The following is a 27,663-nucleotide window of genomic DNA, read 5'->3' on the forward strand; positions in this document are numbered from 1 at the left end:
CATCTCAAACTCCTAATTTATCCCTCCCCTCCGTGGCTTTTTTAAAGCTGCTTTTGTGAACTGGAGAAGAGTTTCCTCACCTGTTAAAACAGGGATAGCATCCGCAGGACCAGAGTCTGTTCAGGTATTTGGGTTGTCTGCTGTGCAGGGACACCACATTTAGGCGTGTAGCATTCATGTCACAGCTCTGTTTGTTTATTGGGAGCACGAGGGTGGGCATGGAGTCCTAGAGAGGCAGGTGTGAGCCCTTGCAGGCACACTGAAACGTTAGAGCGTGCATACCCGCCTACATGCATTTGTCTTCTAACTGGGTCTGGGCATCCCACAAAGGTGCTTCTTACAACCACAGCTCAAAGCTCAGTTCTCAATCCTTCCTCCATTCTCAAGCTGACACGGGTGTTGGGGTGGGACAGAGTGTGCATGCTCCCTGAGATATGTGGCCCTGGTGTTGAGAGAGGTTAAGTGGGTGACAGTGGGGTCCCCTTGTGTACACAGCCAGGGGGAAGCTCACTGGGATGCTGGAAAATCTCCCAGGCAGAACTAAGCAGGTTGTCTAATAATATAGCAATTAAAAAAAAAATTTTTTTTTTTCGCTTGAGGAAGCGGTGATGTAGGCTAGGGTGTCCCTCATTGTCCATTCACTCAGCAAGTAGTTTTTGAGCATTATGTGGTTAGATGTTGTCCCAGCCCCACCTGGTCTCAGAATCCTCCTCTGCCAACCTCCACAGACCTAATGCTGTCATGGATGTGGGACACTGGTCTGCTCTGAACACTGGAAATTTACACACTTGTAAGCAAGGCTTCTTCTACCAGGGATGATATGGGTGATGGTGATGGGGCCTGGACTTTCAGGGCGAGATCTTATTGGCTGGGACAGTCAGGGGTGGTGGGTCAGATGGATGATGAACATGGCAGTGGGCCAATCAAAGGTGAGAAACTTCTCAGCCACCCTCATCCCACATCAGGCCCAGGATGGAGGCAGTAGCGGCCCCAGGACAGGATCCGTCCCCTCTGCAGTGACCCTGACCACAGACGAGGGGGCATGTAGGAGGTGCCAGGGGCTGGAGAAGCATGCGGAGGGCCCATCCCAGCAGACTTTTCTTGGCTTGTCCTGCCCCACCACTCTGAGTTCCCCCTTCGCTCTGTTCTTCTCACCTTCTCACCATTTACCCCTGCCCTCTCTCAGTCCCTGATGGGGATGGTCCAAGGTATTCCCCAAAGTCCTGCAGGGCCCAGATCCAGGAGGTCTTAACACTCTGCAGTCCCAGTGCCGGCATTCAAGGCCAGGAGTGGCCTCAGGAGACCTGGAGGGGGCGGGCCTGGGCTCCTCAGGGTCCTTGGTTGGAGCTCCAGGGCTGAGTCACAGCCCGGGGCCTGCAGCCTGTCAGTGCGCCTGGCTTTAGGCAGTGTGACTGACTGTGGATGTGGCTCAGGGGACACTTGGAAAGTTCATTAATTTTGAAACACGTCCCATGCTCACAAAAGACAGTAAATATTTTTCAGCCACTCAAACTCATTTCTGTATGTGTCAAGGTCCCTCCCGGAAATGTAGTTGAAGATAGTTCAGCTACAGAGACTTTAATGGGAACTCTTTATGCAGTAGTGGGCCAGGACCAAGAAGCCAACAAGGGGTATGAGACCCCCAGGGGCAGCAGGAGGCTGGTAACCCCCAGGTTACCCCTGGACCTGAAGGGGCCCGGGAAGAGATGGTGTTCCTGGAATCCAGCCATGCAGGACCACAGCATCTGCCAGAACCGCCTGCCGGGAGAAGCAGGAAGAAACGCCCTGAGTTTCCCCCTGATGGTCGCTCGTGCTGGAGGGGAAGCGAGCCCAGTGTTACAGGTAGAGCAATCAGCCTCCTGGAGGCACAGAGTGAGGCAGAGACGCAGGGAGAAAGGGTCTGAGGGTGGAGGGCCAGATGGAGAACAGCCAGGACAATGTCTTCGTCCTCATTTTTCTGTTTGGCGAGTTTGACTTTCTATATATTGAGATTTCTTTGAATAGCCACAATTATGTGGGATACATCTAAGATATGATCATAAAATACTATGACCATTTTTGGTTTGAGCACACACAGTTATATTTGGGAGATGCTGCACTTCTGTGAAAATTTTACTGTTAAGAATGTTTTAGTCCTCTCTCTTTAGGAAGTGCTCTCAACATCACTTGTGCATTTAAAAAATACCAGTTTCCTTGGAGAAGTACAAATCTTCCTCTCTTGAGGGCTGCAAATAGCCAAAGGGCCTGGAAGATAACTCCAGGGTTCCTAGGACAGAATCCTGAAAAGATTCTGGGAGTCAGTAGGATTCTCCATGACCCTGAAGAAATGAAGCCCCCCCACCTTGAGCCTCAGTTTCCTTATTTGTAACGTGGATAAGGCATATATTCTCTAAGGCCCTTGCCAGTTCCAAGAGTCTCTGATCTTAACAGAAGCAAGGCTGGTTAATTACGTGGATAGGGCTGTTTGGGGTCAAAAACGAAGCATGATTATCATGTAGTGCAACTAATTTTCCCATGTGACCAGTAAATTGTCTCAAACGTTTTGAGCAACAGCACTGTTGAAATACTGCTATGTTTCCAGTGTCCCAAAGCCAAAGTACTGCACCCCCAAGACTCTGCACGTCGCTGGCACATGTGTCTTGTTTCTTGAGTCCCGTCTTAGCTCTCTGGCATCGGGCTTTAGCTGTGATGTGAGAGGTGCAGCTAAGCATGTGACTGATTTTTTTTTAAGTGGATTTATTCACTTTAAACCTATACAGAAATTGCAAGAATGACACAGTGAATATCCATATAACTGAGACTTCCCTGGACGTCCAGTTAAGACTCTGGGCTTCCACTGTAGGGGACATGGGTTTGATTCCTGGTTGGGGGAACTAAAGATCCCACATGGCACGGTGCAGCCACACACACACACAAATATATCCATATAACTTTCACTTAATTTCCCAGTTTCACCTTGTTGGTTTTAATCTCTCTCTCTCTCTTTAGATGTTATAATTATCATTGTATCTGCTGACTCATTTGAAAGTGAATTGCAAACACCATGATCCTTGATTCCTAAGCCCTTCAGCATGTATGGACATTCTCTTACATAACAGTATCAGAGCCAAATTTAGGAAACTAAGCATTGCTACTATTATCTGACATATTGCCCATGTTTAAATTTTGCCAGTTGCCTCAATGATTACAATTTCCCTCCAGCAATGTCTATTTTCCCACTGAGGCCCCAACCATCCATGATCCCACATGACATATAATTGACATGGTCTCTTTAGTTTCTTCAACCTGGAACAGTTCCTTCACTTTTTGTCGTCATTTGGACACTGATTTTTGAAGTGAAAGGGGCCAGTTGTTTTGCAGAAACGTCCCCAGTGTGGGTTTGTCTGAGGACATTTCTTCACGCTTTGGTTCAGGTTTTGCCTTCTGGGGCAGGGAGCGCACAGAAGTGGAGTGAGGTCCCCGCTCAGGACCCTCAGGACTCGGTCCCTTGATGAAGGAGGAGATTGCCTAGTTTCTCCATTGTAACAGTACCGTGCTTTTTTTCCCCTTTGGAATTAACAAGTAAACCCAAGTTTTCAAGAAAGAAGTCCAAGTTTGGGCAAGTTTATTTTGCAAGCGTGCTTGAAAGAGCTGGTGGCCTGCACGCCTCGGCCTTGGCGGGCTCTCCGGCTGGGGTTTGGAAACCGGAGTTCTGGCTTCGGGCTCCGCAGCACAGAGCAGCTCTCTGTCCGTCCTCCCAAGGACAAAGAATTCGGTGCATGAATGCTTGCCATGGGGTGGGAATGCCAGAGTGTTTACCAGCCTCTGAATGGCTGGGTGTCAGGCATTTGATTCCCAGGGCTGACCGATCCCAGCAGAGGCACTGCCCTGCATGGGCTGCAGGACATGTGTGGGGAACATTCTGCTGAGCACGGTGATTTCAGTTCCCTTTAAAACCCTCTGTTGTTTTCTGCCACAAACTTGAGGCCTGGCCTTCATGGAAAAACTTGCCAGAAGTGAGGCCAAGTATTAGAAAGAGTTAAGGATGAAAAGACCTTCTCTAGGGACAGGGGACCTGCTGGCCCACAAGGTGCCCCTCTCCTGAGATTTCATGCTGGCTTCTCCCTGTGCTTAGTCGCTCCTGTCATTACTCTTTGCGACCCCATGGACTGCAGCCCGCCAGGCACCTCTGTCCATGGGATTTCCCAGGCAAGAATACTAGAGTGGTTGGCATGTTCTCTTCCAAGGGATATTCCTGACCCAGGGGCGGAAACCTGGTCTCCTGCAGCTCCTGCATTGCAGGCGGGTTCTTTATCTCTGAGTCACCTAAATATTGTGTGCAAAGCCCTTTTCCTCAAAGGAACCTGCAGTCTAGTAGAGGAATAATAATAATGATGATAATGATAGCTCTCAGTTCTGCTGCTTCCTAGCTGTGTGATCTTGGGCAAATTACTGCAACTCTCTGTGCCTCGGTTCTCTTATCTATAAAATGGCAATGATATGTTATCTCTCTCATAGCTTTCTTGTGAGGATGATGTAAGTTGACACATATAAGGTGCTTGGCATATAGTAAATACTGGAAGTGTCAGCCATTTCTATGGAATACTTACTTTGTGTTAGGCACTGTATATGACTGCATATGCTTTATCTCTTTTGATTTCTGCAACATCCCTCTAAGGTGGGTATTGTTTTCCTCACATCGAAACTGAGGCTTAGAGAGTTTAAGCAATTATTTTCAGGGTCACACAGCTAGTGAGTGGCAGAAACTGGAGAACTCGGGGCAGCTTGGCTGGTTTCTGGTCCAGCCCAGAAAAGGCTGTTATTCATCTAGGGAGTAAGGGGAGGCTCCAGGCTTCAAAAAAAGTGAACTCTTGGTCTGGGTTCAACCTCCTCAGCAGCTGCCAACCCCTCCCACCCAGTATTACCCTAGGTCTTTTCCCCTTTGGAGTATTCAGAGTATTCACTCTTCTGGATGATAATAAACAAGGGAGAGTCCACAATCAAAGTGTTTGCATTGTAACTGGCCCCACCCACTGTCCCTGACCACAGTCCAGGCAGCCTGGAGGCCCCTTCCACCACCCTCTCCAGTGGAAGGGTTGCCCCCAGCTGTGGGAATGCAGGCCAGCTGAGGCCTGTTGGGCACATCTCTGGGGGAGGGCCTGAGAGCATGAGGGGACTCCAGAGAGTAGTTTTGGGCAGGACGTGGGTGTGTGTACTCAGTTGTGTCCAACTCTTTGGGACCCAGCGGACTGTAGCCCACCAGGCTCCTTTGTCCATGGGATTTTCCAGGCAAGAATACTGGAGCGGGTTGCCATTTCCCACTCCAGGGGATCTTCCCAACCCTGCATTGGCCGGTGGATTCTTTACCACGGCACCACCTGGATAGTGGCTCCTAAAGTGGACAGCCTTCCTTATTCCTTTTCCTGCCAGCTTCCTAGGCTCCAAGGCTGAGAGGCCTCTGGAGCCCAGCCTGAGAACTCGCTAACGGTCATCTGTTATGGGAGTGAGCCAAGGACTTGCTCAGTCCCACCCACCCACCACCGGCGCCCCACCCAAACGGAATGGGAAGGAACTGGAGGCTCCTTGAGGTTGGACCACTCGCTGTTTACTGTGGAGACTATGGGGGTCCGAGGGAAGAAGGAAGCAAAAAGCAATCTATAAGGGAAATAGAAGCGCGAGCCCGGGAGAGGATAGAGGTGGACAGGGCGGCGTGGCGGGCGGTGGGGGCCGGGAGGGAGAAGCCAGTAGGGGTGGAGCGAAGCCCCAGGAAGCGGGGAGCGGAAAATGGGGAGGTTTGGAACGAGCAGCTGGGAACGTGACAGGGCGTGGTGACGGAAGGAAAGAAGAGAGGCTTTACAGGGAGCAGGGACTGTGCCAAAGGGCTTTGAGGGGATTTTAGCCCTGCTCCCCATCTCTCTAAGTCTCTCCTAGCGCCTCAAATGAATTTACGACCTAAATAAAACAGCACCCTTGCAATGTCAGATTCTTCCACTCCAACCAGAAACTAGATGACACCTCTAAGCTCCCCATAATGTAGTCATGAGGCCGCTAGCGTCCAAGGAGTGAGAGAATCACGCCGAGACCCGCGGTCCGGGAGAAATGAGAGGGAGCGGGGGAGTGAGGCACCCGAGAGGAGGGCGGAGGGCAGTTTCTAGGGAGCCTCTGACGCCACGCCCCCTTAGGCGGAGCAGCCAATCGTCAGGCTGCATCCTGTCTCGTGACTTGTTGCCAGGCAGATTTTTAGGCACCTCTAGGCCGCTGTGAGCCCCCAGCCTAGGTTTGGATGAGGAGGGTCTGGCGCCGGGCACCGCGGGCAGGGAAGAGGTGGGGAAGAAAGTGAGGGGGTGGGAGGCTTCGGAAAGTTGCTGGAGGCCAGTAACACTTCCCAGGAAGGGCGTGGCCGCAGGAGCTAGCCCCCTCTCCCTGGTGGGTCCCTAAGCCCGAAGCCTTGCGGGGACACAGGCTTTTCCCATAGTCAATCGACAGCTTTGTGCTCTGAGAAACTCCTGCGCTGCGGAGAGCCAGGGCCCTGTGTGTTAATACTTTGGGATATTTACATGTAAAAAGAGGACTTTGGGGCCCTGAGGGGTGGGTCCGTCTTGGTGGTTATTTCAGGCCTTTGGGCAGGTCAGCTCTGAGTATTTTGGGAGAGGAGAGCCTTTTAGCAAAGCCTCACAAACAACGCGAGTAGGTGCCCGCGTGCCCGCCTTACTTTCTCCCCCAGGGGCCTGACGTGGCTTCTCGACTGTAACCTGGAGTTTGACCCCTGCCTGATGCCTTTTTTGTTTTGTTTGACCACACCCCATGGCTTGTGGGGCCCCGACCAGTGGAAGCTCAGAATCTTAAACACTGGTTGTTGTTATTCAGTTGCTCAGTCCTGTCCAACTCTTTGCAACCCCATGGGCCGCAGCATGCCAGGCTTTCCTGTCCTTCACTATCTCCTGGAGACTGCTCAAACTCATGTTGGTTGAGTCGTGATGCCATCCAACTTATCTTATCCTCTGTCCCCCGCTACTCCTCCTGCCTTAATCTTTCCCAGCATCAGGGTCTTTTCCAGTGAGTCAGCTCTTCGCATCAAGTGGCCAAAGTATTGGAGCTTCAGCATCAGTCCTTTCAATGAATAATTCAAGGTTGATTTCCTTTAGAATTGACTGATTTGATCTCCTTGCAGTCCAAGGGACTCTCAAGAGTCTTCTCCAGCACCACAGTTCGAAAGCATCAATTCTTCATTGCTCAGCCTTCTTTATGGTCCAACTCTCACATCCTTATGTGACTCCTGGAAAAACCATAGCTTTAATTATATGGACCTGTGTCAGCTAATTGATGTCTCTGCTTTTTAATATGCTTCCTAGGTTTGTCATGGTTTTTCTTCCAGGGAGCAAGCGTCTTTTAGTTTTATGGTTGCATTCACTGTGTTTAACCACTGGACCACCAGGGATTCCCATCCCCTGCTTGTCTTAAGGTGCCCCACTCCAACCCAGGTGAGGGAGAAGGCTTTTGACTACCTCTGGCTTTCCAGCCACTGCCCAGTGGGTTTTATCTGGGGGTGTGGTCTCCTCCAGGGCACAGGGCTGGATGCTGGCCTCCAATCTCTGGCTTAGTGGGCAGGCAGTGGGGAGGGCTGGAATGTGAGCAGGGAGGAGAGGATAATGCCAGGGGCCTTTTCTGCTTGTAAGAGTGCAAGTTCACTTACAACTTGAATTTCAAGTGGGCCCTTCAGGCAGATTAGGGAGGTCAAGTGAGAGTGTGGAGGCAGCCACTGTGGATTGTCTAAATTCCTAGAAAATAAATTCTAGGAATTTAGCTGCAGGAGGGAGGTGTGCCAGGTGAGTACTGCCAGTGCCATGTATGGCTGGGGTTACAGTTGGTGGTCCAGGAGGACTGGAGGGGAGGAGATGGCTTTTTGCTTCCCTTCCTCTATTCTAACACTCTGTATTCCAGAAGTTACTTGTTTCTTGAATAGTATCTAAGAGACAAATGAATGCTTTTAGCTAAGGGCTTTAAAAATTTATTGCTTCTTTTAATTTAAAAAAAATTGCACTGCAATCCTCTTATGGAGGAGAACCAGTCCCTCTAAATACTGTTTTTGGGAACTGCCCTTTGTTTGAAGTAATTATTGTCCCTAAAAATGGGAAATTACACATACTGTTTATCAAAAGGAAATAAACACCTTGGACTAACAGAGTTCTTGCCACTGGATGGTGATTCCAAACCTTGCCAGCAACCCGGGGAAATGGCCCTCACTGCACGTTGGACCCACACACGCTTTTGGTGTTTTCCATTTTTTAAAGGGGAAACCGTTGGATTCTGTGTGTTCCTCAAAGGCTGCTTGCCCTGTTCTTGTTATGTGATCACGGAGAACCTTTGATAGGGCTTTTCTGGAGGCCAAAATAAGTCCAGGAAAAAACATGGGGAGCGGGGCGTGTCTCCCATTCGCTTTGCTGTGACTCGAATTGGCCCCTTGGTTGTTTTGTGTTCACGGGTGTTTGGTGAGGGATGCTTTATTGAGACAGCATGTGGGTTCACACAGGGAAGAAAAGGTCTTGGAGGGGGCTCCGGGTGTGGCTCAGCCTTTCCTGCTCCACCCAAGGCCCCAGGGAGTGCTCCAGTGCTCCCCGACTTTTGACTCTGGTCATTGTCAGCCGAGGCAGCCTCTGGCCGGCCTCTCCAGCCACACCCAGCTCTTTCATCCCCTGCTCGCTCTAACCTCTTGGCTTTCAACAGACTTCTCTTCCTCAATGCTTTGAGTTTCAGCTTAGGGAATTTCCTCCTAGAAGTCTTCTTCCCCGAACACACAAAGGCCCCTCCACCCCACATCCTCCTATGGTCTGTGTGCCCATGTTGCTCTGTACTTTCCTGTTCTCAGCACAATTTGTATTAGATCATCAGTAACTGGTTGCTTGTCTGGCCACCTCCTGATATTAACATTGAAGGTTCAGAGAGGAAATTGAAGGGGCCCAAATTTAAGATGCCAGAGATGCACCTAAAGGCTCCTCCAGGAAGGAAGGCAGTTGGCTTGTTCACCATCATATCGCCAGCACAATGCCAGGCACGTGGTATGTGACTTGTGGCAGAAACACCATTAGCCCTTCTATCACTATCTTATCACTTAACACACTTCCTCTTATCAACATGGGCTCCTATTCTCCTTCTGTCCATTACTGGTAGTTCCTTGATCTCCAAGGCATTCGCTTAGACTTTGGGTGAAAACCAACCAACCAAAAACAAACAAAACAAAATCCAAAAGCAAACAAAAGAAGCAAACACCAGAACTGATTCCCTAATAGGTTATTACACAAGTTGTACAAATCAGCTGCTCTCCTGGAGCTATTGATGAGCCTGACTTAACTTCAGTAAAGGAGGGAAAGTCAGCAAATTTCAAAATCCACACTTTCCCAGTGTGCAGGACGGCCTTGTTAGGGGTGGAAAAGGAGATAGAGCAAAAGCTTGGAGAGTCAACCTTGTAATAAACTATAATGTAGAAGAATCTGAATATATATATATATATATATATATATATATATAACTAAATCACTTAGCTATACATCTGAAACTAACATGGTATAAGTCAACTATACTTTAATTAAATTTTTTTTAAAAATTAGAGACTGGAAAGGTGAAGAGCTGATCTAACCTGTGGGGTGGCAGCCTCAGAGGGATGCTGAGTGGGGAAGAGATCTGTGGGGGTTTCATAGGAGACAGAGGTGAGTCAGGGGTGGGTTGGAGATGGCCCCCACCAGAATTATAGCAGAGATTTAAAAAAATATTTATTTAACTGTTGGCTGCACACGGTCTCCATTGCTGCACTCAGGCTTTCTCTAGTTGCAGTGAGTGGAGGCTGCTCTTCGTTGTGGTGCATGGGCTTCTCATTGCAGTGGCTTCTCTTGTTGTGGAATACAGGTTGTAGAATGCCCAGCCTTCAATAGCTGCAGCATGCTGGCTCAGTAGTTGTGGCACACAGGCTTAGTTGCTCTGAGGCAGATGGAATCCTCCCAGACCAGGGATCAAACCCATGTCCCCTGCATTGACAGGCAGATTCTTGTCCACTGCGCCACCAGGGAAGTCCAGAGATTTTTTTTTTGGCCACACCGCATGGCATGTGGGATCTTAGTTCTCTGACCGGGGATTGAACCCATGTCCCCTGCAGTGGAAGCAATGGAAGCACAGAGTTTTAACCACTGGACTGCCAGGGAAGTTCCCACAACAGGTACTTAATGGCCAAGAATTGCAGTTGAGGAAGGGGGAGGGGAAGAAAGCTGGGGTAATAAGGAGGAGAGGACTCCCCAAATCTGATCAGTTTGGTCCAGTACCTGTGACTGGTATCTGAAATGTCACTTAAGACTGGGAAGTATGACTTTTGACTGTTCTGTTCCCAATTGATTACTTTGTTTTTATTAATTTAAAAAAATACATCTTTTGGATGAGATTCTGATGCCCCGACCAATTTGTTTTCTTAAGGGAGTAACACAAAGAAAGCACCTTCATTTTTCTCTCTCATCCCTTCCTTCCTAGTGAGATCTGTGACCAGAAACCCCAGAAGGATGTGCAGAGTTGTGTCTGCCCCCTGAAGCAAGTTGTTTGTTGTGGGGCCGACCCTGTCTCCGTGGCAGCTCACTGCCACCCTCCACCCAGCTCCCACTCTTTTTGAGCCGGACAGACGCAGTGACAGTGGCTGCGATGCCAGTGCAGACTGTTGCAGACTGAGACAAAGCCCTTGTGTATTTTGCTAGGAGGCACTTGGCCGTGAAGTAGTGACATGTGAGCAGGGGCGCATGTTTGGTGACAGCCACGCCTTTTGGGTGTTTGTTTCTAAGACTTCTTTGAGGACAGCGAGACTGGCGTTTGGCAAATGTGTTTTTCTTTCTCAGGTTTGGGCAAAGTCCTTCTAGAAGTAGATCTGAAAAAGAAGATCTGGAGGCCTCGAGATCAGATATTTCCTGGGGAAGTGGTAGGGAATTGTGTATTTTAAAACAGTGTTGTGTGTTTGAATAATGTCCACCTCCAATTGCTAAGAGAGAGACAGTGTGTCAGCCCCGTGCAGATCTGTGCAAACGGCAGTTGACCCAGGTGCCCTGTGCTGATTCCTTGTCCACAGAGCAGGGTCATGGGCTGGGAAGGACTTCTCAACTGAGGGTGGGAAGAAAAGATTATTACTTTAAAAATTAAAAAAGAAATTTGTTCAAATTTAGTTGATTAAGAATGTTGTGTTAATTTCTGCTGTATAGCAAAATGATTCCGATACATTCTTTCTCATAATGCTTTATCATAGGATATTGAGTATAGTGCCCTGTGCTATACAGTAGGACTTTGTTGTTTATCCATTCTCTACTGAAAGGATTATTTGCTATGTGAAGTGGTGGGTCAGGAAACTCCCGGTTTATTCTCTGAGTTCAAAGTGGAAAAGAAATGAAGTGGAGGTGGTTGTTAACTTGAGATCCAGTCTGGTCAACTGGGCATGGCAGTTTTAAAACCACTAGGATCCTCAGAACTCCGCAAAGCTGCTCAACCCGCCCTGTGCGTCTCCCTGTCCAGCTCTCTGAGGGACAGCACGTAGGTTTGGGAAGAACAGGTTCAGACCTGTCCCTGATCGTTAGCAGAGCCAGGCTTCACTAGCACACGTGACTCTCCAGGCCAATCACACGACCTCCCTCTCCTAAGACCCGTGTGAATTCGTATCGCAGGAAGCTGGCTGGGCCAGGTTCAGGTGGGGCAACCTGGGGCCTCGGAGGGATGATTTGAAGGCCTCAGGAGAGGCTGCCAGAACCTGAAATCTCTCTCTTGCTGGCTCGTCAAGGATGTCTGCCATTTCACTATTACTGAGTCATTCCTTTGTATTGTGGGGCCCCCTCCTTGCCATCCTTCTGTGAATACGGGTTGGTCTGGGATACAGGATTCCCTTAAACTTTCCCCTTTCCCCTTAACTTTCCTTAACTCTTTCCCCTTAAACTGTATATTTAATCTCTTGCATAGGCTCAGCTGGTAAAGAATCTACCTGAAATGTAAGAGACTTGGGTTTGATCCCTGGGTTGGGAAGATCCCCTGGATGGAAACCCACTCCAGTATTCTTGCCTGGAGAGTCCCCATGGACAGAGGAGCCTGGCGCAGTCCATGGGGTCACAAAGAATCAGACACCACTGGGCAACCAAGCACAGCACAATCTATTGCACAAACCACAAATTCAGTTCCGTTTTTACTTTTTCCAGCTTTATTGAGATGTGATCAGCATATAATATTGTGTTAGTTTTAAGTGTACAAAATAACGATTTGATCTATGTATATACTGCAAAATGATGACTCCATTAAGCTTAATCTCAGTTCTGCTTTTTCATGTTGGGTCTCTGGAGTCACTTCACCTACCCTGTTCCCTATACCATTCAGCTTAGACAAGAAACAAAGGGAAGCCAGGTGGCCTGGGGTGGGGACAGAGGAGTGGAGGGAGGGGAAGTGAGGATGCCGGAGACCGGCAGGTTCTCTCATGGCTCCTGCACAGTTGGGGCTGCTGGGTCTTGCTCTGGCGACAGATGACACATGAAGGGAGAGACGGTCTCCCCGCTTTTGGCCGAGGTAGAGCACCGGCAGCTCCTCCGCGAGCTCCCCTCTCTAATCTCATTTTCTTCCATTCACTGTCTTCTTCCTGTCTGTATCTCTGTCCCCCTTCCTCCTGGCTCTCAGCCATCGTCATTCTTAAGTGGCCCTGTGCAGGCAGGAAGGGAACTCTCCTTGGTGGCCTTGAGCACCCAGGAGCTCCTAAGTCAGACCAGACTTGGCTGTCCCCTTTCTTCCCTCTGTAGGTTGCTCTCAATTCCTCCATGAGGCCTGGGTGGTGGCATTGCAGCTGACCAACTGCAGACAGCTTTTCCTCTTTCCCTGGCCTCAAAGAGCTGACCCCGATTTGGGCATATTTTATCAACCCCTGCCTCTCTCCCAGAGACCCCTCTGCCATCGACAAAGGAGATGATGCCATAAACTCCTCTATAATGTAAACTTCACGAAGGCATATATATATATATATATATATATATATATATAAATAATATATATGTTAGCCACTGCACTGGGTCTTTGTCGCAATGCATGGACTTCTCTTGTGATTGTCACAGGTTTAGTTACCCTGTGGCATGTGAGATCTTAGTTCCCTGACTAGGGATTGAACCCATGTCCCCTGCATTGGAAGGGGACCATTGAACCACCAGGAAAGTCCCCTGAAGTCAGATATTTTGAAGATTCCCCAGAGTCTAGAAGAACAGTGCCTCGCCCTGTAGCAGATACTCAATAAATATCTGTTGAATGACCCTCCTCTTCTTGGAATAATCACCCTCCCAATGCTGATGGACACTTGGGTGGGCAGGTAGACATTTTTAGAGCTAACATTTCCAAAGATTTAATTTTTAATTTTGCTGTGTAGCAATTAATTTTTGCAAAAATCTTAAACAAGGGACGTTCTCCTTGTCTCAAACCCATTTGCACAGTCCTCTGTAGTGCTGGCCGCTGTCATCACCTTGGCGTGCCCCCCTTGCAGACATCGCTTGAAGTTTTTTGACATATCTGTTCAATAATCCAGATGTTTATAGTTTGGTGGGTTAAAAGAAATCACAAATAAGACCATACCATATTGTCTTGCAATATGTTTTTTTTCTGCCTTAACGAGATGTTTTGGAGATGTTCTGTGTAGGTAGAGACAGATCGGTATCATTCTCCTTCATGGTTGTCAATTATTGCATGGCCCAAATGAAGTCCTGTATATTGCATGTCATTTCCCACATCTACAAACAGCCTGGCACGTGCCATTTTGAGCACACGTAGAAGGATTTTCCTTGACTACCTAGCGTTGAAATTGCTGGGCAAAGGAGCACCGCATGTAGCATTTTAATAGCTGCTCCCAATCACCCTCCCAAAAGACTTGTATTCTTGTACATTCTGGGTATGAAAGCCCATGCTTTCTCTATATCCTTATTGATTTTTATTGAGCTCTGTTATTTTTCACCAATCTGTTGGTCAAAAAACCATGATCTCATTGTTAGAATAAAAATTTCAGTTCAGTCTTCTTGGCCAGGAAATTGTGAGTGATTCACATTAGTAACATGATCACATGTATAGTAATAGCACTATTTAACCACTATGTGCTTGGTTTCTATTTTACACTGAGTGAGTAAGGAGGTCTCTACTCTTTTGCTTGGGAAGATAATTATGTATCAGTTTTCTCCACACAGTTCTCTATAGTCTTATCCACGTAAAAAAACCAACATCTAGGGTCTTGGAGGCCCCCTGTGGAATGGCTCCCCTCCCCCGCACCGCGTATCCTCTCTTCTCTGGAGTGGCTCCAGCGAGTTCTTTGGTCACAGCCTGCCCTTCCTCCACGTCCTTTCCTGCCACACAGTGGTCATGTCCTGGAATGACGAGGCTGATTGTCCGGTCTGACACAGTAGTGCATTCTCTGAGCCTGCCTCCCAAGTTTCTCCTTTGATCAGTGCCGGACACGTCAGCAGAAGTCGTTAGTCTGTCCCTTGCTTGGCCTAGATGATATCAGGTCTATCTTCTGGTACATCAGAAGCTGTATCACTGGCTGGACCTTGTCTTAGTCTTTCCCAAGCTCACAGGTCACCTAGTCCAATGTTTTCCACAGAGGATTCCCTTTTATTTATTATTAAAAAAAATTTTTTGGCCATGCCATGAAACATACAGGGTCTTAGTTCCCTGACCAGGGATCAAACTCAGTGTCCCCTGCAGTGGAAGTGTGGAGTCTTAACCAAAGGACCACCAGGGAGGTCCCAGGGAGGTCCCAAGGAGTTCCTTTTAAAAGGAAAAACTTTAAGAGCATTTACAATTTTACACCATTTAATTTCATGATTCTTCCCTGTGCCCACTTCAACATCTTGGGTTCTTTCTTCTATTTTCCTCCTCATCTGTATTTAGGAAAATGCTGAAATGGTGGCTGTGAAAGGACTTTTCTCCCTGAAAGGTTTCTCTGGGCTTGGTTCTCTGTTACTAACACGATACAGCTTAAAATCATTTAGTGCCTTAATATTTATCTCTGGGGATTGAATTGGACTCACCACTTAGTACGGCTGAATTTAATAATGGTTTCTGCCCAAAGTTTACAGTTATTAGAGAGAAGATAGGATTTTAAGGCAGTGTGACTTGTTTTGATGGTTTCAGATTAATTTCCTATTTGTATCAGAAATTCATTGCTGGATGATTTGATTATTTCTTTTCCTAAAGTCAGTTGAAAACAAATTTGTCTTTTACCCCTACTGCTACAGTCCAGTCCAACTGCTACAGAATCTTTTTTTGATGGTTTATTAATGGTGATATTATTACCATTTTATCCAGTCCAACTGCTACAGAATCTTTTTTTGATGGTTTATTAATGGTAATATTATTCTGTTATTTCTAAAGCACTCTAGTTTTGGCTATGAGTTTGCCAACAGGACACAGCAATACAATCTATGTAATTAGCTTAGGACCATACTTCAGGATAACTTCTTCTTTTGGAGATCTTGGTAACTTTGCCTTGGACTTTTTTTTTTCCCCTTTCATATTTTCTAATATTTGCTGCAAAACGTGAGTGGATGGTTTGATGGTTTTGAGTGTGGGTTCATGAAACACATGGCCTGGTTTCAAATCCCAGCTCTACAACTTCCCAGCTGTGCGATCATGGGCAACTTACTTAAGGTTTTCACGCCACTGGTTATTAAAGAAATGCAAGTACATTGAGTCCCCTACGTAGGAACCTTCAAGCTGCAAACTTTCAAAGATGCCAGTGTGCTCGCCGCCTCCTGTTGTTGACGATCCTTCAGCTCTACCATCTCCCATGTCCTCTCCCTCCTCCAGCCAGTAACTCTTCTTGCCTGTTCACTCGATGCCAGCCCCTGTATGCTAGCTGTTATCCTGCAGTACTGTACTTTTCAAGGTACTTTACTGTAAAATTAAAACTTTTATTTTTGTGTTTTTTTTTAATACATTATTTTTGTGAAAAGTATTATAAACCTATTACAGTCTGGTACTATATAGCCAGTTGTGTTAGTTGGGTACCTAGGCTAACTTTGTTGGACTTGTGAGTGTGCTCTTGGAAAGGAACTCATTTGTATGTAGGGGACTTACTGTGTCATTTACCTGAAAGAGCGAATACATGAAAAAAACAGCCTATGGAAGCTATTGATGTTAACTGTGTTCTCCACACACCGATTTCCATGTTGCTGCAGGACAGGATTCTGACATTGGCCAGGGAATCCTGCACTCATATAGGCTTTCTGTCCTGATGGGACCCCTACTTCGAAATGCTGGGACCCCTGCATTGGAGATCTACCACATAGATTTCAGGGACTCTTCATGGAATCCAGTCCACTGGTTAGCCCTCCTGCCCCATGGTGCCCAGTCAGGGTGGTACAGAGAAAAGATACACACTGGACAGTAACTCACACCTTCCTTTTTACACTTCCTTTTTCACTTAACAGCATCTTGTTCCTCAGTGTTGAATTGCACCTTATCTCTTTTCTTTTGCCACTGCCAAATCCTTGAGGACAGAGACTGGGTCTGCTGCACTGAGGCCCATGAAATGGCATTGTCCATCCCCATTATTTGAGGGTCACTGGACTTTAACAGAGGATGTCTTTCAGCTGATGCCAGCTCCCTTCTTAAGATCCTGTTATCTCTTCTACAGACAGAGCTTCCAAGCAAGGGGTGGGCTAGACTGGGATGTGGCGGGATATAAAAGTGGGCTCCTGGTTTTATTTATGCATTATTATTTTTAAAAAATTATTATTTATTTACTTTATTATTGTTTTTATTTTTGACTGCGCTGGGTCTTCGCTGCTGCATGTGGGCTCTCTCCAGTTGTGGTGAGTGGGGACTGCTCTTCGTTGCGGTGTGTGGGCTTCTCATTGCGGTGGTTTCTCTTGTTTTGGAGCACAGGTTCAAGGGCGTGTGGGCTTCAGCAGGTGTGGTACATGAGCATAGGAGTTGTGGTGCCTGGGCTTATCTGCCCCATGGCATGTGGGATCTTCCCGGGCCAGGGATCCAACCTGTGTCCCCTGCATTGGCAGGCGGATTCTCAGCCACTGGACCACCAGGGAAGACCTTTTTTTTTTTTTTAAATATAGTACGCATTTGAGAAACATTAACTGGTTGGATGATTTGATGTGCGACTGGTAACAACCCTTGTCCTTGTTGTTAGAACCCATCACAGCCATCAGTCCTGGAACGCAAAGAGCAGAATAAACCCGAGGAAGCCACCAGCCAAGCCCAGGCAGAGTCAGTCTCCACCCCAAACACAGGTGAGAGAAGGTCACGGGGACTGAAAGAACGATGACTTGAATCGTAATAATGATGCCTCCATCCAGACATGAGGCTCATGGGAGCCTCCACAGGTGACCAAGCCTTCCTGGACCAGAAGTCACTCAGCAGTGAGCTGGTTCAGAACACCAGGGACCCCGCCCCTCCCTCTCCAGGACCTAGAAATTCCACAGGCGTCTCAGGGTTTCTTGATACTTAAGTCCTCCTCTCTCACCTTTCAGCTGTTTGAAAAGTCAATGGAAAATGCACTCACTCTGGAGGAATAATTGACTCCTTCCACAGGAGTCTCAGGGTTTCTTGATACCTAGAGCTGTTAACACTCGTGGTATATATGGAATGTTTACACAGTTATAGGACAGTATCCGGGTGTCCCTGTGGCTCAGACGATAAAGAATCCACCTGCAATGCGGGAGACCCAGGTTTGATCCTTGGGTTGGGAAGATACCCTGGAGAAGGAAATGGCAACCCACTCCAGGATTCTTGCCTGGAGAATTCCGTGGACAGAGTAGTCTGGTGGGTTACAGTCCATGGGGTTGTGGAGTTGGCATGACTGAGTGACTAACACACAGGACAGTATCTGTTGAACTTGGAGTTCAGAGTGGGGCAGACATCCGAGACTTAGAACTTCAGGGTTAGTATCTACTGGTGGAGATCTACTGGAGTCTAGGAAAAAGGCTTTTGGATCCTGTAAAGGAAATGCCTTCTCCAGAGGGGAGACGCCCACATAAAGGGCGAGATGAGAGGAAGAAGTGACCGTGGGAAGAGGAAATCCTGCTTGCAGGGGGCTTAATTTGGGCTGCAGTCAGGTCTTGGGCTTACTGTACTTGAGGTGGTTGCAAACACTTGAAAAATCAGATTTCCAGAAAATCGGGAATGCATTCAAAAGGAACAGCTTAGCTTCTCTTGAAATGGCAAGAAATCTTTGCCCAGTCTGCATCTCACGTTTCACCACCACCTGGAGCAGATAAGTCACAGCCTATCCCTGGGAAACTGGGGTTTCCTGTCCCTTTGTCCCATGGACACCCCCTCCACCTCCCTCCCCAAATTAGCCTTGCTTCCTGAGGCTAATCCCTCCAGGGGTTCCATGCTTCCCCTTCCCTCACCTCTTTCAGTCACCCCTACTCTCCCTGGCACCCCACCTCTATCCTGGCATCTCCCAATAATACGCACGCTCCCCTCCCCGCTTGAAGAAACCCTCCTTCAGCCCCTCCCCCTCCTTACCGTGGTATTGTTCCTGTAGCACCAAGCTGTTTGAAAGGTCACCAGCTTTTCCCATCACCTCTGCCCCCTGCCATGGGGCTTCCTCCGTCTCCACCCAGAGCTGTTCTCGCTCATCCTTCATTCTGCCCAGGGTGGTCTCAGGGCACTTGGTGCTGTGCTTTCTCCCTGCTGGAAGCCCCCTCCTGCCTTGGCTTCATGATTTCTGTCTCTTTTTTGTGAGCTCTTAGGGCTTCCCTGGTGGCTCAGTGGTAAAGAATCTTCCTGCAATGCAGGAAATGTGGGTTTCATCCCTGGGTCAGGAAGATCCCCTGGAGGAGGAAACGGCAACTCACTCCAGTATTCTTGCCTGGGCAATCTCACAGACAGAGGAGCCCGGCAGGCTACAGTCCATGGGGTTGGAAAGAGCTGGACATGACTTAGCGATTAAACAACAAAGTTCCCTGGCTAGGGATCGAACCCGGGTCCCAGCAGTGAAAGTCCTGAGTCTTAACCACTGGATGGCCAGGGAATTCTCTAGTGATTTTGCTTCTGTCTGCATGGTTAGGACCACTTCGTCCTCCTTTCCCAGGCCCCTTATGGCCTCCTCTTTTCCCATAACCTCACAAATGGCAGAATTTCTTGAGCACCTATCCTGAGCTCTTCATTTTTCTTGCTGGGGACTCTCTGGACAACCTCTTGGGGCTGCTGATACTTAACCCTGCTTTCCAGCACTGGACCCAGCTCTGCCTCCCCTCAGAAAGAAAACTCGGACCCCCGTTGAGTTTTTTTGCCTCTGATCAGCTCTGTAACCTTCTGCTTACCACAACAGTCACCCCTGCTACTCCTTAATATCCCCAACATCTTAAACTTTCATTATTTACTGCAATTGTCTCCTAATTGGTTTGCAGTCTTAAACCTTTCCTTCCAAAGAATGGAGTGGGCTTTAAGTAGAGGCCAGTCTAAAATAAAAATCAGATCATGTTTCTCCCCTCCTTAAAATTCTTCAGAGGCTCCTCTTGACTTTCAGGGTGAAATTCATGTCCTTGACTTAGCACCCAAGGCTGCCATGACCTGCTTCCATCTCATCACCCCGTCTTGTACCTTTCATCCCAGCCATACCCAAGCGCTTGCTGGTACCCAGGTTCATGATGTTGGTCCCTGCTCCTGTCTTCACAATGCTCCTCCACACTCCTTCTGCCCTCTGTTTATCTGGGCCTTCGAGTCACCACCCCAGACACCCCTGAGCCTCCGGGTCTGGGCTCTGTGCTCCTCCCATGTGCTCTCCCGTAGTGCCAGGCACCCCTGTTGCAGCTCCAACAGTACTGGGCTTCTGCCAGACTTCACATCCCCTGAGGACCTAGGAAGGTCCCCAGGACAGCATGCCTGGCATGTCAGAGAGACGATGGCAGGAGCTTCTGGCTGGCTTCCCAGCACTCACGTGGCTGTGTACTCCTCTCTTGTTTTCTTGGGAGCAGCTTCTAGCCTCTCAGGGTTTGCATTTTCAGCACAATATTTTTTTCTGATATGATGTACCTTGACATTTATTAAGAGTCTCGAGATTTAAAGATGATGGAGACTTGACCCCTTTCCCTAAAGGATTTGTTATACACCAGATGCATCCATCACATGTATTCATTCAGTGAATATTTATCAACAGCCAGCATGGAAAGAGGTAGAATTAATGCAGCCAGGCACAGGGATTCGTGTAAAGTCTGCGGAGATTAGAAGAACTTGCTGTGGTTTTTCATCTTCACAAGCTTTGCTTTAAATGATGGGAGAAAGATTACAGTTATCCTTGCCAGGCACTCCTCTATCAGCCAGGTCAGAGGCTTTTCCCTGGTCACAAATGTTTCCTTTGAAACCTGCTTGCATGGACTTTGAAGTCGGGGTTTTGTGTAAACATGACTTCATCAGAAACAAACCTTTCCTGCCCCTGCCATTGGCCTCCGGCTTTCTCTGCATCAGCTTCTCAAGAGAATTCTGCTGTGTCCCTTCATAGTTAAACACACAACAGAGCTCGGGGCTGGCTTTCTCACGGCAACGCTGCTGTCCGTTCTTGCCATAAAGTCTCTTTTTGTAAATAAACAGAAAATCAGTGTGTCTGATCTGAGAGCCATGGCTGGACTTGGAGATAAGGCTGTGGAGTTCACACCAGTGGGGCTTTTGGATGGAGACATCTAGCCCCATGGTGTTTTAAATGCTTCAGAGGGTTTTGGAAGATGAACTGCTGGAAAGTGCAATCTGTAAATGTCAGCTCCCAAAGTCGCCGTGCTGCATGTCACACTGTCTAGCATTGAGAGCTGGGTAGCCTAGTGGTTAAGAGCTCCACTCTGGAACTCTTGGGCTGCTTGGGATTGACTCCTTTTTCTGATACTCTAATCTTCTAATGGGGGTGAGTTCTAGTTTCCCCATTTGTGAAACCAGGATGATTTGAGTATTTCCCTTGAGTGGTGGTTGTGAGGATTAAGCCAGTTTGTAGCTGTGCAGGGCTTAGACACAGTAAGTACTCGGTAATGTGAGCTTTTGTATAATTATGCCCTTGTATCAGCTTCTCAGGGGACGTTAAGCACCGTGACTTTCTCTGGGTCACCAAAGCTGTAACCAGGTCTCCCGACCTCCGGTGGCCCACAGCGTCTCTGAGCCCATTGTCAATCCTCGTTGCTCACTTTGTATCTCTGACCATCTTATTCCAGTCCTTTCTCTCTCTTTTTTTTTCCGTCTGCACCACAAGGTTCATAGGATCTTACTTCCCCGACCCGGAATGGAAACTGGCAATGAGAGCCCTGAGCCCTAACCACTGAACCACCAGGAAATCCCCAGTCATACCTGTTCCACATTGTTCTCTGTGCCTGGAATGGGATTCTGTTGCATCTCTTCCCCTCCCCCAGTGCTCTCCTTCTTCCTATTCTGAAGCCTTCTTGGTGGATTGGGTACAGGAACCATAGGGAAACTCTAGGATGATTTGATTTTTTTTTTTTTAATTTATAGATCTCTAACGCCTTCTAGAGCTGTTGCCAGTGCACTAACCTGTGAAATTGCCATCTGTTTTTTTAAAATTATAAAATATGCGTAAGATTTACTGTTTCAGCCATCTTTAGGTGTACAGTTCAGCGGCATGAGTGCATTCACATTTGTTGTGCAACCATCTCTGCTCTCTGTCCCCAGAACATTTTCATCTTCCCAAACAGAAGCTCTGTACCTATTAAACAATAACTTCCCCTTTCTTCTCTCCAGTTCCTGGCAACCATGATTCTGTTTTCTGTCTCTATGGATTTAACTACGTTAGGTTCCTCGTACCAATGGAATCATACAACATTTGTCCTTTGGCGGCTGGCTTACTCCACTTAGCATAATATCTTTAAGGTCTATCCATGTTGTAGCATGGGTCAGGATTTCCTTTCTTCTAAAGGCTGAATTGTATGTAAGGTCACATTTTATTTATCTGTTCATCTGTTAATGGACATTTGAGTTGTTTCCAGTTTGTTTGTTTGTTTTTTTTTGCCACTTCCCACAGCATGTGGGATCTTAGTTCCCTGACCAGGGACAGAACCTGAGCTTGCTGCATTGGAAGCATGGAGTCTTAACCACTGGACGGCGGGGGAAGTCCCTGTTTCCACTTTTTGGCTGTTGTGAGTAGCACTGCCATGAACACTGGTGTACAAGTATTAATATGTATAAGTCCCTGCTTTCAGTTCTTTTGGGTGTTATACTCATTGGTGAAATTGCAGGCTCATAATGGTCCATCTTTTATGCACAGTTGACTTTATAAATCAAGATAAGAGCTTGAACACCTGCTGGGAGAATTCTCTTGACCTCCCTTCTCCCCCACCCCCACCCCGCCCCAGGCCCTCTCATGGACTTTATCTCCATCAGTGTCAACTCTACACTCAGGTTCTTCCAGCTAAAGCTCTGGTGTCATCCTGGACTTCTCGAATTCTTTTACATGTTTAGACAATGAGCAGTTCCCATTCAGTCCATCTTCTGTATCCAGAATTGAGTCACTTCTCTCCATCCCACCTTTGCTGCCCGGATCCAGGGCCCCACGGCTCTCATCTGGATCAGGACAATGGTTTCCTGACTGTTCTCCCTGTTTTGATCTTGGTCCCCCTGTGGTCTCTTTACGAGCACAATTGGTTCAACCTTTTTAAGTCATTATCAGGCTTCCCTGGTGGCTAAGTGGTAAGGAATCCACCTGCTTATACAAGAGATGTGGGTTCGATCCCTGGGTCAGGAAGATCCCCTGGAGAAGGAAATAGGAACACACTCCAGTATTCTTGCCTGGAAAATTCTTCATGGACAGAGGAGCTGGGCAGGCTACAGTGGCAAAAAGACAGACAGGATTGAGCGACTAACACTTTTAAGACATCAATCAGGTAATGTTTCCTGTTGACCTTTCAGCATCTCACTGTCCATCTCACTTGAGGCCAAATATAAGTGGTTGCAAAGGTCTGTAGGTCTCCACTGCTCTTCTGACCCTATTTCTCCTTCCCTCCTCAGCTCAGGTCATGAGTTTCCCCTCACTGTTCTGCCTCAGGGCTTTGGAGTTTTTGGAGAACTAGCCTCAAATGTTCTTACCTTAACAAACCCTTCACCCTCCAAGGTCACTTCTGGAGAGCGCCCTGCTCTGAAACTTTAAGGTAACAAGCTCTCACTGTCCTGATTCCAGGCATCACTCATGTCTTTTACCCACTTACTTAGCGCTTTCTGACATAGATTCACTCCCCAGTTTGTTCATTTCCTTCCTCCTCACTAGAATGTGTGTATGTGTATATGTGTGCCCAGTCGTGTCCGACTCTTTTGCGACCCCACGAACTGTAGCCTGCCAGGCTCCTCTGTCCATGGGATTCTCCAGGCAAGAATACTGGAGTGGGTTGCCATTTCCTTCTCCAGGGGACCCAGGGATCGAACCCACGACTCCTGCATCGGCAGGCCGATTCTTTACCACTAGCGCCACCTGGGAAGCCCCCTTGTAAGCTTCCTGGTGTCATGATGTCAGGGACTTTGGTTTCCTGTCATATTCTTAGTGCCTATAACAGTGCCAGGCACATACTAGGTGCTCAGTTTGTATCTGTTCCATGAATGGATGGATGGTGCTGTGAGGTCCCCAGTCGAATGACCCATAGGTGTGCCTAGTCTCTGAGAGATATGCAGACACATCAAAGTCCCGCTGCTATCAGGCTCCATTCTCATCCTTGTGGTCCAGGGCAGCTTCAGAAGGAAGCAAACTGGGTGGATCACTTCTTGCAACTCTCTTTAGCCTTAGCAATTCTTATAAATGCCCCTGATCGCTGCAAAGATTTATCCTATAGCAAACAGCCCTTCAAAAACCTGTATGATATTCAGGTTCCCCAAACTGGACCCAAGGAGTCTTCATGTTAGTCCCGCTCAGTCCTGTCTGACTCTGCCCTCCAGGCTCCTCTGTCCATGGAATTTTCCAGGCAAAAATACTGGAATGGGTTGTCATTTTCTTCCCCAGGGGATCTTCTTGACCCAGGGATTGACCAGGTCTCCTGCATTGCAGGCACATTCTTTACTGTCTGAGCTACTGCCGCCTATACAAATCAGCTATTGTTTTTACAACAACCTAAGGGGGGAAAATGGAAACAAAGTCTTGGTGTTTTAACCACTGAATTACAGCTAAGGAATGCCATGTGAGTATTGCTAGGGTGGTGTGTTTCCATTTGTGTGTGAGGTATGCTGGGTGCCCAGGGAGCCCCTGCAGTGATGGTCTTTAACTCTCAGTTGTTTAAACTGGGGTCACTGGTTCATGGGTGTCTTCTTGCAAATCGATGATAATTTCTTCCCCTGTAAGTGTGTCTGAATGAGATATATTCAGACTGCACAGCTAATAACCATGAGCTACAGTACAGACTGAAATACAGTACAGGAGAGAAATCTCCCAGGATCCAGGCCACAATTTCACATGGGTCTGAGTCAGCCTGGGGCAACGGGGTATGAAGCAGAGAAAAGAACGTGGTCTCAGAGTCAGGAGACTGGAGTTGCAATCAGTCTTGGCTTCTGAACTAACCGTGTGAACCTGGGTTTGTTGGCCCACCCCTTTCTGGGTTTCATTCTTCCTTGATAAAATGAACCAGAGAATCTCTAAGTTCTCTTCCAATTCATATGCCTCTTTTGTGAGGTATGTTGGGCAGAAATGCTCATTTGGACACCAGGAAATGTACACTTTTGGCACCAAGCCCTGAGTACTAGCCATAAGGATAATAGTGACATTTACTGAGGTATCCATTTAAGGCTCATCTTCTCTGAGTGGCCTTTGCTGGGACTGTACCTAGAAATCACACCTCCATTTCTATCCTGTTTACCCTAGTTGGTTTTTCTTCATATTCATCTCCTGCACTTTTGAGGAAATCTGATCTTTATTAAAGTCATTTCTTATTACCTATCTTCTACTTCTAAAAGTAAACTCTATAAAGAGGGTTTTGTTTGTTTGTTTTCTCTTAAGACTGTGCCCCAGTGCCTTGGAACAGTATCTGTCTCTTAGTGGGTACCTAATCAACATTTTCTGAATGATTTGGGCACCTCCTCTGCTTTGGGTACTGTGCAAAGTGCTTTATATTTTAATCAATAAGTGCATGAAGTAAGTATTATTATTCGCCTTGTGTATTGCCTGAGAAAATTGAGGCATCACAAAAATCAGATAACTTGCCTGTAAGTATCAGAGCTGAAACTTGAACCCAGGTAATTGCACACCTTGCTGGATTCATCCTTGGCCTTGGCACCTCTCAGCCAAGAGGGCTCTAGTGCCAAGTGCATCAGGTTGTACTGTGTCTCTGTTTTTTTCCCCATTCTTTTCTGCAGCTCCGTGTATGGGGATGGAGAAATTAACCTCTCATTTATTGAAAAGACTATCCTTTCCCCATTGTATATTCTTGACTCCCTTGTTGTAAGTTAATTAACTATAAAAGGATGGTTTTGTTTCTGGGCTCTCTATTCTGTTTCATTGATTTATGTGTCTGTTTTGACTATTACAGCTTTGTAATATAGTTTAAAATCAGGATGTGTGATGCCTCTACCTTTGTTCTTCTTTCTCAGGATGGTTTTGGCTATTTGGAGACTTTGGGGATTTTTTTTTTTTTCTATGTCTGTGAAAAATGCGTTTGGAATTTTGGTAGGGATTGGATTGAATCTGAGGAATGCTTTGGGTAATATTGACAGAAATCAAACTCTCAGAGTCGTCCTTGACTACCTTTGCCTACTCTGACTGTACAGAGAACTCACTGTGCAGAATTATAGAACTGAGTGGTTTGTTAGCTCTCCTCTGGTTCCAGCAACCTCCTTGTTTTAAAGCTGAAGAAATAGAGACCTGAAACAGCTGAGTGCCTCTTAACTCCCATGTTATCTTGATCTATGGAATGACCGATTCATGAATTTTCAGCAGTCTGGGTGGTAAACCAGAAGTCCCTTGGCAGTCGTGTGGGAGCCTGCACAGTGTTGGGGGCCTACCCTATCCTGATACTATCACCATCTGCTGGCCCCTTGAGCCCTGGACCTTTGAGATCTGCCATTACTTGAGGTGCAGTTCAGTTTCCGGGAGTAGATGCTGGCTGAGGGCCCTGCCTCTGGTCAGGCCACTCCGAAGACAGTGCTTCTTGATGTGAAAACCACATCTGTCAAAATATCATCTTCTTGGTGTTCAGACGCACCAGTAGGATGGGTTTCAGGACCATTCTGTGGGCATTTTTGTGTCTTCCTGCTCCTGACGATTTGTCCCCAACTTTTCCTTCCTAGGTCTCTTAGGGGTTAAATGCTACCAGGAAGAAGTGGGGCAGTTTCTCCCCCCTTATGCTGCAAGTTAAGAATGAGGAATATTTTATGTTCATGAATAGGCTATTGCCTATTGGTGTTCTGATCATAGATAAAATGTCCTTGTTCCTGTTTGTTACACATGGAATCACAGCGAACAGTACAAGACTGACTCTAATTAAATACTTGAGTGATGTGGTCTCTACCATACCAGGTGTAGAAATTCAGGGAAAAGAGTATTGGAAAGGATGGGCTGATCAGGTAATAATACAAATGAAATAAGAACCAACGCTTATCAAGTGCTTTCTGTGTCAGGCACAGTAAAAAGCTTTGTGTGTCTTAACTCATTTAATCCTCACAATAACCTTGCAAACTCCATACATCCCCATTTTGCAGTGGAGGAAACTGAGGCCAAGAAAGATGAAGTAATTTGTTCAAAGTCATCGGGAGCTGGAAGGGCAAAGCCAGGGTTTGAATGCAGGCAGTCCGAGTCCAGGGTCATTTCTCTTAAATTCTGCACCTGACGGCTGTGATGAAAGTTTTGCGAAGAAGATCAGACTTGAACTGGACCTTGAAGAAGGAGAGGGCCAACAGTGTGGGAACAAATCTGAGAGATGGAGTGGGCATGGCAGATCCCAACCAGAGAGAAGGGACTGGCCTCACTTGGCAGAATGCATGTGTTGGGAAATAGTGGGGGAGATGATGGGACTGTAGGGTGGGGACATATTATAAAAGGTCTTAGCATCAAGGCAGAGCGTTTAGACTTGATCTGGAAGGACCTTGTCTTTGAGGAGTGTTGAAGGGTGACTTGCTAGAAGCAGACGTTTTGGGAGGCTTTTGGGTGGCGGTGGTAGGTCAGAGGGTAGGAGGTGTGCAGGCAGTAATGAGGCGCTGGAGGGTTGAGCCTGGAATGCTGGTCTCCGCTGAGCCAGCTCAGGAGGGAAGATGGATGTGGAGTGGGGAGTATGAGGGACAGCCTGGGAGAGCTCTCACCACCTGTGATCTCCATGATACAGCTACCTGCAGGTCAAGCTGGGGCTCCGCACCCCAAAGTCGCACACACCCGGCCTGGAGTGGAGGGGCTGTCCCACCACCAACGAGTGTCTGAGCCACCCCGCATCTGCCTGCCCTGCTCCACCCTCAGAGTGCAAAAGGGCTTGCTTTCTCTCTGCCCTCCAAGTCCACACACCTTCTTCCTGTGGCCACCCCAACCCAGGACCCCATGGAGAGGGAATTCTGGGAATTCCACGTACAGGGTTGGCCAAAAAGTTCATTCAGGTTTTCCATTACATCTTACAGAAGCACGCAAACAAACTTTTTGGCCAATCCAATACCTAGTGGATTTCCTTCGTTCTCCTCTTTTCTGCCTGAGTAATTTGATCGGAAAGGCTTTCACAGATGCAGCGTAAACTCTCTTAACAAATCAGT

At 47.5% G+C, this 27,663-nt stretch overlaps 1 long non-coding RNA gene across 1 annotated transcript in view; it reads left to right on the forward strand.

The window, feature by feature from the left end:
- The first annotated feature begins 6,514 nt into the window (after positions 1-6,514).
- Positions 6,515-27,663, forward strand: part of LOC129652432 (uncharacterized) — a 54,383-nt gene continuing 33,234 nt past the window's right edge. Inside the window, exons 1-2 of the long non-coding RNA XR_008714542.1 lie at positions 6,515-7,805; positions 17,153-17,252. This is a non-coding gene — a long non-coding RNA (uncharacterized LOC129652432). The remainder of the gene's footprint in view (positions 7,806-17,152; positions 17,253-27,663) is intronic.

This window comes from Bubalus kerabau, chromosome 5, assembly GCF_029407905.1.
Source record: "Bubalus kerabau isolate K-KA32 ecotype Philippines breed swamp buffalo chromosome 5, PCC_UOA_SB_1v2, whole genome shotgun sequence".
In the NCBI taxonomy this organism is placed as follows: Eukaryota; Metazoa; Chordata; class Mammalia; order Artiodactyla; family Bovidae; genus Bubalus; species Bubalus kerabau.